Source organism: Gracilinanus agilis, chromosome 4, assembly GCF_016433145.1.
Source record: "Gracilinanus agilis isolate LMUSP501 chromosome 4, AgileGrace, whole genome shotgun sequence".
NCBI lineage: Eukaryota > Metazoa > Chordata > Mammalia > Didelphimorphia > Didelphidae > Gracilinanus > Gracilinanus agilis.
Window position 1 is genome coordinate 301,547,172 of NC_058133.1, and position 14,095 is coordinate 301,561,266.

The following is a 14,095-nucleotide window of genomic DNA, read 5'->3' on the forward strand; positions in this document are numbered from 1 at the left end:
AACTCTGAGTGTTCATTGAAGAATACTTCATTTCACTTACTTTAATTTTCTTGCCTTTTTATAGCATGATGACTATTATAAATGTATTTTGCACAACTTTCCATGTTAATTGGCATCATATTATTTGTTTTATCAATGGGTGGGAGAGGTGCTGGAGGGAAGGAGAGAATTTAGAACTAAATTTTTAAAATAAATAAAATATTTTTGTTATATTTTTTAAATATCCTTTGTACTTGTTTCAACCTAATATATACACTAATCTAGTTCTTTGATTGTTATAATAACCTACAAACTTCTTTTCCCCTCTATTCTTTTCCAGATTCTAAATTATAGACTAAAAACCATATATATATATATATATATATGTATATATCTATGTATATAGTATAAACAAAATTGCCATATTTCAATATGCCCAGATTTTGTCTTGTCACTTACTTCTCTGTTTGAAACCCTTAATAATTGTCTATTGCTAACTATATAACTATATAAACACAAATCCTTATCCTGATATCTTTTTAATCTTTTACTGGTCATTTTTTAATGAAATTTCTCCTATGAATACTTTTGAGATCCTGCTCATACTTTAGAGAACAGCTCACATATTACAATCTCTCTCCATTATTTTTCTCATAATCAATGTCATGTAACACTAGACTCTACCTGTCTTGTGTGCTTGCCATGTGATTATAGCCTTTATGTCCATAATTTCCATGAAAGTAAGACTTTTTAATAACCCAAAACTTTCATCTCTTTTTAATTCCTAGCCCTTTCCAGCCTCTGCTTTCTGTACATCTAAGATATATTTCATGCAAAAGAAAGGGTTTAAATAAATGATGTACTTTGGATTTTGAACCTCTCTATCCAATATACATTCATATTTATTTTTCAATAATATTTCTTGAATAATACATAGTTTTAGATTTTGCTAACATTCAAGCAAGTCAAAAATTATTCATTTAGATTTCCTTTTGGTAAGAACACTTGAGAACTAGTGATCAAATGTATCTGTTTTACACTTGTGACCAAAATGGCATCTTGTTCTTCATCTAATAATCTAGATGAGCAAATGTAGCAAGGTTAGGTGTATATAGCAGAATTACAGCAGATCAGGAACCATTTCACTCATTCTTTCCCCATAACTCAACTCTCCATTCACCCTAATATATTATATAGCATTATGAGATTAATTTCCAGATTATAAAAGCCTTTAGTGCAGTCATATGGAAAAAATTAGTAAATTTGAAGGTTCAGTTATGGTTTTCTATGATTTAACAGTGGTCATCTCTCTGAAGTTAAATAAAGGTAAGTAGTTTACCTTTTCTCCAACCTATTTGATACGGAATCACTGCATCTTAATGAATCTAAATAATAATACACTCTAAATCTGTCTAGTCATGAACTCCTTTTTATTTAAAATATCACTTTAAGGGTTGATTTTCATCAATTATAGGATAAGTAATCATCAATCATTAACAAACAGGACGTGTAAATCCAGAATTTAATGACTGCCATGACAGAAGACAAGAAGCATCCTGAATATTGCAATTTTTTCAGTATTTCTATGATTTCCTTGGGTTAGAAAAAAGGCAAAACTTGGCATTTCAAAATTAAATTGTAATAGCATATATTATTCAGGCAGGACATTAATGGGACATTTAGAAACAGTTTCTGTTTAAAAAAATAGTTGCATCTGCTGCATTTGACTACACATATTTAGAAGAAATGGAAATATACCTTTAAAGTAATGATTCATTCAAGACAGAACAGTTCCATAATAACACATTTTCTTTAACTTGTGACAATGTAATAAAAATAGTAAATGAAAGATGTGAAATGTCACAGAATTCAATTATGTCTGATATGGAAGTTTGTAGATTATAATTCAGGTTATGCTTGTCTTTTAAAAGGTTTTCTAGAGAAAATATAAAGTTCTGAAAACTTACTAACCAGTATTTTTATCTGTATAAATACAGTATTGAATAGAAATGAGAGTAGCAAATAAGCATTAAAGAATCTGCTTTTCTCAAAGAAGAAATTGTAACATGCTTTTACAAAGGTGGTCCCCCATGCCTGGAATACTCTCCCTCCTCAAAATCACTTTTTAGAATCCCTAACTTCAGTCATAGATTAGGTGACATTTCTTCCATGGTACAATTCTCAAATCTCTTAGTTATTGCTGCTTTCTCCTTTTTTAAAAAAAATACCTTCTACCACTCTATATAAACTTAGCACTTAGTCATTTGTCTATAGGGGAGAATTGGAAGTAATTGGATATATGGAATAAATGTATAAGTGATGTCAACTATAAGTCTAACATTGTGAATTTGAGTGAGTGGAAGTATGATTATATCCTTGATAGCAAAGTTTAGAAGATCCTTAAGTTTGACCAGTGAACATAATGATCTTTTTTTCATATATGTTGAATATGAAATATACATAGAGCATTATCAGGAAATGTAGAAAAAACCAAGTTGATTATACAGAGAAGCAAAAAGAGGCTAAGAATGGATAAGCATTTCTAGCAGTAATATTGATGAATCAGAATGCAAGCATGATGGTCATTGTGGCAGAAACATGGTTAGCAATCTCATAGTATTAGAAGAGCCTACATTTTATGGTTTAAACATAAATTGAGTAATACTATTACTAGGTTGGTATCCCAAAGAAAACAAAGATAGGGGAAAGGATCTACTTATACAAAAAATATTCATAGCAGCTAGAAAATGAAGGAATAGCCATCAATTTTGGAATAACTAAACAAATGGTAATTTGTGATTGTAATGGAATACTATTGTGCCATAAGAAATAAAGAACAGAACAATCACACACACACACACACACACACAAAAAACAAAAAACCTGGAAAGACTTACACAAAATGATGCAAATTGATGTGAGCAGAGCCAAAAGTATGAAGTACACAGCAATGGCGATAAAGTAATGATCAACTGTGAATCTAGAACTACTATTAGCAATACAAGGATCTAGGACATCTCAAATAAATTCATGATGAAAATCTACCACCATAGATAGAATTAACTCTCTAAAAGTAGACTGAAGTATATGGCATTCTTCACTTTAGTTTCTTCATGAATTTTTCTCTAATGTTAGTGATATGTGTCATCTTTTACAATATAACAAACTTGGAAATATGTATTGTATGATAACATATGTACAACCTAGGTTCTATTACCTGCCATCTTTGGGAAGGTGGAGTGATAGGAGAGACAGAGAGAACATGGATTGCAAAATGTTAGAAAATGATTATTGAAAATTGTATTAGCTTGTATCCTAGAAAAAATAAAGTAAAAAAAGTCATAAACTTAAAAGGAGAACCAGAAGAATTTAGTTCAATTTTATTCAAAATTCTTTTTATTAATTAAATTACTGATAATTTTAAAAAATCTTTTCAATAATGGAACATGTACTATGTGCCAAATACTATGTAGGGATGAAGGATTCAAAAATAAAAATAAAGCAGCACCTTGTCAATGCCATCCATTGTAGAATAAAAAGACTAGGATTTTTTCAGGAATTAGTGGAAAGAAACATTTGAAGAAATTTAGAAAGTAGTTGAAAAGCTAGTAAAAATTTACACATCATAGGGTACTCTGCTATAGCAAATGATTACTGATATATGAAATGTGGTGTGCCATTCTAAGGTCTGGCCTCATGTATAAAAATAAATGCACTTAAAGTTATTTAAATGAAGTTTTTCCAATGATGTTTCATGCGCTCCTTTTAATTTAACATCTTCCCCCACCCCCATTGATAGTTAAGCTCAACTTTGCTAGGTAAGTTTTTTTAAAACCCTTACCTTCCATCTTAGAATCAATATTTGGTTTTGGTTTTAAGGCAGAAAAGTGGTAAGGGGTAGGCAATGGGGGTTAAGTGACTTGCCCAGGGTCACACTGCTAGGAAGTATCTGAGGCCATATTTGAACCCAGGACCTCCTGTCTCTGAGCCTGTATCTCAGTCCACTGAGCCACCCAGCTGCCCCCCAGGTAAGTTTTTCATGTTTAAGATCCACCTTGGTTGCATCTAAAGTTTCTAATTTGTTTTTCAGAATACATTCTTTCATTGCTTACTATATTTGTGAGCAGGCACTGAATACTTGTGCTATCTGAATTTCCTTTCCTTTGTAATTGAATGTCTTTCCATTAGAATTGTGGAATTTAACCATTATACATCTTGGAGTTTTCCACAAAGGTTACTGTTTTTTTCCAGGAAGCAATTTGGGAATTATTTTTGGAGAGGACAATTTCAGAAGATTTGAGTGGAGTGTGTGTGTGGGTTTTTGTGATCTCTTTTATTATAGTGTTCATATTTTTTGACTTCTCTGATCATACTGAAAGATATAATTCTTAACTTGTCTGTAAATATCCAGTTGTGGAAATCAATGCCCTTTAGAGATTGGATTTGTATGCTTTTATATGGAGATTATGTTTTCTTTTAATGTTATTGCTTTTATTTCTCATATTTCAGGTTGTCTTTCATGTACTTGTATATTTCTATCAAGTAACCTCTCATTTCTTTGGAAAGACTTGCCATTATGGATTCAATTTTTTTCCATTATGTCAATTTCAGCTGTTCAATCTATAAATTCTGCTGTCACAATTCTTATTATTTTTTAATCAATTCAGGAAAATTTTGCTGTGGTACTTTCACTCTTGGGAATCCACCATATACTCTGCCTCATTAGTTGTTGATTAAATTTTCTTTATATTGCAATGTTCATTTATAGATGTCTCAACCAGAATAGGGTCTTTAATTATGGTCAGAAAGATTGCAATCTGAGTTACCCTGTAGCACCGTGCATCAGGGGACTTGGATTTCCCCAATTTAATACAGAAAAAGGGTGAGGTTGTAAATAATATTTTGGAAAGGGGTAAGGAACAATAGTCAGATTACTTGGGGTTCATAAAAGTTTTGAAAGAGGTAATAACAGACACTGAGATAGTTGCAAAAGATTTCCTTTCTGTTAGTTGGATTGTCCTCTAACTTCAGTTCTTATGATAGAGAAGATCAGTTGTGTGAAAGAGGCAAAACCAATTCATAGTTAATTCAATCATTATCTATCCTTTGTGTTCTTTGTTTTAACACTCTTTAGAAAGGGTCAGTCTGGAGATTCTCTGAAAATAATGTTGTAAAGATGATGAAAATATTTTAGCTGATCTTAAGGGCCACTTTCCTTTCTTTTGCTAATTTCTTCTCTCATGGTTTATTTGATTATTCTCAAGGTCTTTCATTTATTTTTCTTTATCCTAAGATCATTGGTAATTTGTCTTTTTTTCTATTTATGGGAATTCCTTTGCCCCTACATGGAGATTTCTTTAGGAGAAAGATCTACAGCCCCCTCAGTCTCTACTCATACTTGGCACTTCACATTTCACTTGTTTTAGTCTCTGCTTCAAGTGACTTATAATAATGGAATTGATCTCAGTGAAATGCCTGATTCTTTTCATTAGGCTTACTAAAGTGTCATATAGTTACATGTTTTATAACTCCAACTCCATCTTCTTCAGTTGTCTGACTGAGCTCTGTTGCAGCACAGAGATTGTCATGTTACTGTCCTAGCCAAATAAAGCTGTGTCCTTTTGGTTTTTCTCTAGCACTGTAGTGAAGAAGTAGTGGCAATGAATTCTGTTTCAAGCTTCATCCCAGTAATGGATGGTAAAGTGAGTGGAAACTTATGAATAATGATTAGTCTTCTTTACTATTAGTTCATGAGGTTTTTACCATTTTTTTAATCATGGAAAAAAGCTGAAATTGTTTCATCACTTGCTGATAATTCCTATTTTAAAGAGTTTTGAGAGACCATGAGGAAAGGAAAAATATCTTGCCTTCCATCTTGTTAGTTATATGCCTTGGAAGTTTGTAGATGAATCTTAAATGAAGTTTTAATGTTGATTATCTTTGTGATAAAAAGAAGGTACAGCTATATAGCCCATTCACATACACTTAAATTAGAAACCTTTTAATATATCAGATATTCTCCTCATACAATTTGTGTTGCTATCAAATTCTGAACTAATGGCTATCCTACATCTAGGTTGGGAATGCAGAGATATTCTAGTAGTTAAAAACTTAAGGCAAAACCTACAGCTCCACAAAAGTCTAAAAATAAGTTGTGGCAAAGTGAACTATTCTATTGACCAAAGATGTTGTGGGGGTTATGACAGCAGATGTAACAGCTAATTTTACTATTTTTTTAAACCCTTGTACTTCAGTGTATTGTCTCATAGGTGGAAGAGTGGTAAGGGTGGGCAATGGGGGTCAAGTGACTTGCCCAGGGTCACACAGCTGGGAAGTGGCTGAGGCCGGGTTTGAACCTAGGACCTCCTGTCTCTAGGCCTGACTCTCACTCCACTGAGCCACCCAGCTGCCCCCTAATTTTACTATTTAATGTCCATTTCTGATCACAAATATTAAAGTTGCTTTTCCCTTCTCATTCAGCATATTAAAATATAGTTTTTACATATGAACAGATTTTTTCCCTTAATAAAAGATATGTAAAGTAAAAACTCTGATATAACAATAATATAAAAATATATTTTAAATAAGCTTTCAAGCCAAGAACTGAATTAGGAAAATCTCATCAACTTAAACTCAGAATGGACAGCAGCTTGGAACTGCTGGCTGAAAGACTGGTCCTCATTAACTAAGCTGGATATTCACTGAATATATCATGGGCTGTTTGCTGCCTAAAACTTTATCCATATGTTCATCTGGTAAAATGCCCATCCAAATGTTGTTGATCTGTTGCAATAGGTTGATAAGTAGGTGCCAAGATACCAAGGTATTTAACATTAACTGGTCAGCGACAGGGTACTTTATGTTTTCTCACTTGGAGCAAAGACAGGACAAATGATTCTCAAAAGGAATGAATTTAAGCTCAATAATATCACATAATTGAAAGAGAGGTCATTTAGAATACATAATCTTGTAATGTCCATAGATTGACAAGAGTGATTCTAATATAAAATATGTAATGAATGATAGGAAAGTCTTAGCCAACATCAGAAGGACATTTGTTATGTCCTTTAATGTAACTGACATATTATGTATGTTAGTGATATTTTAATATAAAAATAGTTTTGTTCCTAGAGCTTGATTTCAGACTTTCCTAGGCACATGGCCAGTCTAAATTATTTTGGAAAGTACAACAGAGGATTTTGCTTATGAATTGTATTTTGACTGTGACAGAAAATATATCATTATAATTACTTCCATTTTGTTCACTTTTCCCATTTATTTTGCAAAAGTTAAGTTTAATTTAAAACTATTAACTGTCCCCAAATAGAGTCTCAAAATGATATTGAGAGGCAGCATGGAGCCATAGAAAGGTCATGGGTTTAGGGCTACAGAATCTGGATTCAAATAAAAGATCTCTTATAGTATCTCTAGGTGATTTTCAGTGTTAATTATTGTGTATATCAGTTGGGGAGTGGCTGGATACACATGGCATATGATTGTAATGAAACATTATTTTGCCATAAGAAATGATGGAACAAGATGATTCCTCCCCTGCAAAAAGGTTTTTTTTTAAACTTGCAAAGATATTCATGAAGGATGCAAAATGAAGTGAGCAGAACCAGGCAAATGTTGTAAACAGTAACAACAATAATATATGATGATCAATTGTGAATGACTTTACTTTCAACAAGACAAGCACTCAAGACAACTCCAAGAGAGTCATGACAAAAATGGCAATCTACTGCCATAGAAGAAACAGAGCGTAACCATAGGAAAACATTCTAAAAAATTTTTTTTAAGAAGAAACAGAGGGAATCTAAACTCAGATCACAGGAGATGACTTTTCACTATTTCCTTTATGAGATTTTTTCATGTGTAAGGGATGGGTCTTCTTTCAGAATATTATGACCATTGAAATATGTATTGTATGTTATCATATATATAATTTTTCATAGTCTTCCACATTGGAGACAGGTAAAGGAAGGGAATGAGAAAACATGGATTGTAAAAATTAAGAAAATAATTATTAAAAATTATATTTGCCCACTATAACACTATTAGGATTATATTCCAAACATATGAAAAGAAAAAGAAATGGACCTATTTGTACAAACATATTTATTGCAGCTCTTTTTGTGGTAGCAAAGAATTTGAAATTGAAAGGTTGTCTACCAATTGAAGAATGTTTGAACAAATCGTGTTTTAATGGTTGTAATGAAATACTATTGTGCTATAAAAAAAGATGAGCAAGGCAATTTTGAAAAAAACAAACAAAACACCTAGAAACACATGAACTGATGCAAAGTGAAGTGAGCAGAATCAGAAGATTATATAGAGTAATAATATTTTGATGAACATTTTTAATTATAGAATTATTCTTAGCAATACATTGATCCAAGACAATCACAGAGACTCATGATGAAAAATGTCATCTTCCTTTATAGAAAGAACCGATGGCTTTTAAATGGATTCCAAAACATACTATATTTCACTTTCTTTCTTCTTTTTTTTTCTTTCTTTTGTTTGAGATCCCCTGACCATAGTCTAGAAGTATAGAAACCCCTTTTCCTATCCTTTAGTCTATAGTTCCTGTAATTAAACTTGTTTATAAGCCCTCTTGTCATTTATTTGCTGGTTTCACAGATTCCTTGTCTAAATGGAGCAGGGTGACAGTTAAGGCCTAACTGCCACTCCTGTCAACTGTCATTTCCCCAAACATCTAAATCCAGTTTCCCTGGCTTGTTTGGTCCCAGACTATTGTCCATTCCTGTCTCCTACTCACCCTTCTGAACCCAGATAAATATTTAAGTTAACTCCCCCTGTTTCCCATAAGAGCACTCTAAAAATCATATCCTTTGATTCAATCATTTTAGAGATGAGATAACTGCCCTATGAGGGCAGCTGGGTGGCTCAATGGATTGAGAGCCAGGCCTAGAGATGGGAGGTCCTGGGTTCAAATATGGCCTCAAACACTTCCTAGCTGTGTGATCCTGGGCAAGTCACTTGACCCCTATTGCCTAACCTTTACCGCTCTCTTACCTTAGAATCAATGCACAATATTGATTTTAAGATAGAAGGTAAGGGTTTAAAAAATAGAAGGTAAAGGTTTAAAAAATGTATAAAAAAGAGTTAACTGTCCAAATATGTTACATAGATAATCAATAAGAACAATAGGATTTGAACCCAGATGTTCTGACTTGAAAAGCCACTGTTCTTTTTCACTGTAGCCTACTACTTTTCATTAAATACTTTTCATCAAGTTGCATTAGACATTTCTTGAATGAATAGATTTTTTTAAATGATAGGATTTTCTTAGATTTACAGAGTTTTATAACTATGAGTAAGCTTGAATATGATCTCATCTAAACCCTGCATTTTACAGAGGAGGAAAATGAGGCCCAGAGGAGTTAAATAACCTTCCAAAGGTCGCATACCCAGTAAATGGCTATGCCGTGATTCAAGCCTACATCCTCAGAATACAAATTCAGTGTCTTTTTTGTGATATCTTACTGTCCCTAATTTGTTATTTTGGTAACTCTCTTGTCTATAGTAACATGTACACTTTCCTTCCTCTTAACGTTTCACAATTTGGGAGGTCATAGTATAAAATAAATTATTCAAGGGGATTTGTCAGAAATATTTATACATTACGTGGTTTATATCAGTCAACACTTATTAATAGGAAAGAATTTGGCTTTCATATTTTTCTATGATGTGGTTAATATAGAGTGGATGCTTAAATAAAATGTCATATGGCTCAACCATTCATATGAAAGACACTGACTGTCATAACACTCTTTATCCCCACTATACCCTGCAAAAATAGCAATCTACTCCCTGCTTCTTTTTCTTAGTTGTAAACTGAAAAAAAATAATTCACAGGATGCAAAAAAACCAAAACAAAACAAAACAAAAAACATTTCCTGATATCCCCTGTATGTCTGGATACTATTTGTGACTATGCTTTCTGTTTAAAATTGGGTGAATTCAAATGAGTGAAAGTTAAGCAACCTGTTATCCTACTTACTAAGTAAGAAATAAGATTTTTTTTAATGACTTAGCAACCAATTCTGTAGCAAGCAGAATCTGGAAATGTTGCTAGGCGATATGATCACTTCAATTTCTGGAAAGAAAACTGTTGCCAGCTTTTTTGGGAAGCAGTCATGCCCTCTCTTTTTGTCAACGATAATTCACAGAAAAGGAAAGAATGAATCCTAAGGAATATCTATAAGCTTATAAAATGAATTGAAAAGGGGAAGGCAATCTCGAAATGTTAAGTTTCATTTTTCATTCCAAAAAAGCAATACAAAAGATCAAGAGAATTTAATTGTACAATTATTTTAAATGTATAACTATTTTTAAATATGAAAAGCATTTTGATGTACTAGGTAGCTAATAGTTCATGTAATTAACTAAACCCTCCAGTTTTTTTAATTATTTAAGACTGAGGTTTATTTCCCACACCCACATTCTATAACTTGCTTACTTATTTAAACTATTAAGACAGCCAAACTGTTCATATTAATTGTCATCAGTATTTTTTCCTCCTCTCCATTCCAGCAAGATGATAGTGTAATAATTTTCTCTAAAGTGGAATGCGCATAGCCCATTGAGTGGGAAAAAATACTTTTTAGAGGATAAGGAAAAAATTAGAAACTTTCACGTTAATTTTAAATAAAAATTAATTGAGCTGAAAATATAATATAAGAATTCACATATTGACATATTGGTCTTTAGACTGTGCTATGATTATGCTAGTAGAAAACAGAGAACTCCACAATATAATGTATAACAGATATTCCCACTCTTGTATGTTTTTATTGTATTTCAATATTTTTCCAGGCTAATTAAATTTATAAATTGTTACCTAGTTTTAATCAATTAACAAACATTCTATTTTACACTTTTAATGTGCCAATCAATTGTGGTGTTTAGGATACAAGTAGAAAGAAAAAGCATTGTTGTCCTTATTAGATCATCTGATTGTTTCTTTCAGCACTCTTTCCAGATTTGTCCTATGGCCTCCCACTTTAGGTATGCTCTCAAAAAATAAAGTTGATCTGTTAAACTGACAACATAGAAAGCTTAAAAAACAAAAAAACAAACTCTATGAGAGGTATAGAAACCCATTGACTCTAAATTTGCTGGACAGGTGCTTTTTAGTTATAGCCTAACATATTATGTGGAGATTGTCCTGTAAAAAGTTTATTGTAACTTATTAACAGGAAAGGAATATTTTAAACTTAAAGAAATCAAAAGAAAAAGTTAAACATTTAGCAGAAAAGAATCTAACTATGTATTAGTCTTTTTCTTCAGTAATCATCTTGGAAAAGAAAATATATCTAGATCAGTGAGGGGCAAACTTTATAAAGAGGGGGCCAAAGGAAAGGAAATGTTCATCTGTCAATCCGTTTCTAAGGCAACTCTTTTGAAGTTTCATTGAATTGTATCCTACTCATTGTATTCATCAGATTAGGAATAATTTCATGTGGATGGATAGAACATTTCTAGGGGCCACATCTGGCCCACAGGCCATACTTTGCCCATCACTGATCTAGATAATTAATCAATAATTGTTAAGATCTTACCATATGCCAGGCAATGTGATAAAGCCAAAGTTGCAAAGAGTCAAAAGATAATCTTTGCCTTCAAGAAGTTCACAATATAATAGAGGAGATAAATGCAAACAAATACCTTAAAATTATATTGGGGGGGGGGGAACAACAGAGGAAAGGAACTAGAATTAAGTGGATTAGAAAAGATTTTCTGTAGAAGATGGAATTTTAGTTGGGAATATAAAGAAGACAAAAAAATTAATTGTTGGAGCTGAGGATAGATAGGCTTCCAGAGATAAGGGATACCCAGACAAAATGCCCAAAGTCAAGAGATGGAATATCTTCTTCATGGAAGCACAAGGAAGCCATTATCTCCACATCTTAAAGTCCCTGGTAGGAAGTAAGAGGTAAGGAGAATGAAAAGGGCTATGTGGGTGTGAGGAGGATATTGAAAGGTTTGGAATGCTAAACAGGGTACTTATGTCTAATTCTGGAGGAAATAAGGAACCATTGGAATTTATTAAGTATATAGGCTAACATGATTAGAACCACCTGAATTTCATGAAAATCATTTTGTAAGCTAAATGGATGATGCTTTGGAGTCCATAGAGACTTGAGAAAGGAAAACTCACCAACAGATTATTACAGCAATCCATACATGAAATGATTAGGTCCTTTACTAGAATGAAAGTAGTCAGAGGAGATAAGAAGTTGTTTTGGAGAGATATTTCAAATGTGAAATTGACAGATTTTGCCAGTAGTTTGAATATAGAGGTGAGTCAAAAATGGTGAGAATTCAAAAATGACAGCAACTTTGCAAATCTGAGGAAATGGAAGGATAGTATTTTCCTCTACACTCATAATGAAAGTAGGATGGAAGAGGATTCAGGGAGAAATAAAACAAATTCAGTTTGAGACATGTTTAGTTTAAATGTCTACTGGATGTCCAGTTTGAGATATAAGAAAGCCAAATAGAAATACAACATTAGAGGTTAATAGGAAGATAAAGGCAGGATAGGCAGATTTGGGAATCTTTAGTATAAAGATGGTTATTAAACCAATAACCAAGTAAAGTAGTATGGAGGGAGAAGAAAAGAAGACTAGGAAAGAATCCTATTGGAAACCCCTGGTAAAACATATGATTTGGATGAAGATTTGGCAATGGAGACTAAGAAGGAGCAGCCTAATAAGCATAAGGAGAAGTAAGAGAGAATATAGTATCCTGAAAACAGAGAAAAGTGAGCATCAAGGAGAAAATGGTGTCTATCTCAAAGGTTGCAGAAAGGATGAGAACAATATAAATTGAGAAGAGTCCATTGGAATTGGCAATTAAGATATCATTGCTATGATGAATAACTGAATGATTTAAATATTATCATTAATGGAAGGGATCCAAACTCCTAAGAGATTCATGACAAAAACAGCTATCCACCACCATAGAAAGAATTGATGGAGTCTGAATATAGAATGAAGCATACCACTTTTCACTTCACTTCACTTTCTTCATGAGTTATTTTTCTAGTGTGAACCATTTTGAGTCTTTCACAATATAATGAACATAGAAATACACATTGCATGATAATCAATATGTGCTCTATGTCATGTTGCCTGCTATCTTGGAGGAGGGGGAAGGGTAGAGGAGAAAAGAGGATCAAAAATATTAGAAAATTATTATTATTAATTGTATCTACATGTAATCTGGAAAAATATTTTCAAATATATATCATTGATAACTTTGTAGAGAGTTCTTTCATTGTAATGAGGAAGTGGCTGGACAGATTGTAAGGGGAAAAGAAGTGAGAGGATTCAAATCAATAATGATTAAAAATATGCAAACAAAAACAGCTCTGAGGTAGAACCTTATACTATCAGACTGGCTAGCATGACAAAAAAGGAAAATAATAAATATTGAAGAACATGTGGAAAAATAAGGATACTTATACAACCATTTTGGAAAGCAATCTGGAACTATTCTCAAATGGCTATAAACCTTTTCATACCCTTTGCATACTGAATACCCAGCATTACCACTGCTTGGTCTGTATCCCAAAGAAATTAAAAATAGGGTAAATGAATCTACCTGTATAAAAATATTTATAGCAGCTCTTTTTGTGGTGGCAAAGGACTGGAAACTGAAGGGTTGTCCATCAACTGGGGAATGGCTGAATTAGTTGTGGTATACACTTGTAATGGGATGCTATTGTGCAATAAGGAACGACAAATAAGATGATCACAAAAAACTTAGATTTATAGAAAATCATGCGAAGCGAATTGATCAGAACAAGAAGAATGTTATACATAGCAACAAGAATAATGTATGATGATCAACTATGAATGATTGAACTTTTATCAACAAGTCCAAGAAACTCATGACCAAAAGAAAAAAAGATAGCCACCAACATAGAAGGAACAGGAGTCTGAATGCAAACTGAAACATACCATTCTTTATTTTCTCTGTAAACTTTTTCTAGCTTAAGCAATGTATTTCCTTCACATGATGATTATAGAAATATATAATAAACAGTATAATATATATATATATATATATATATATATATATA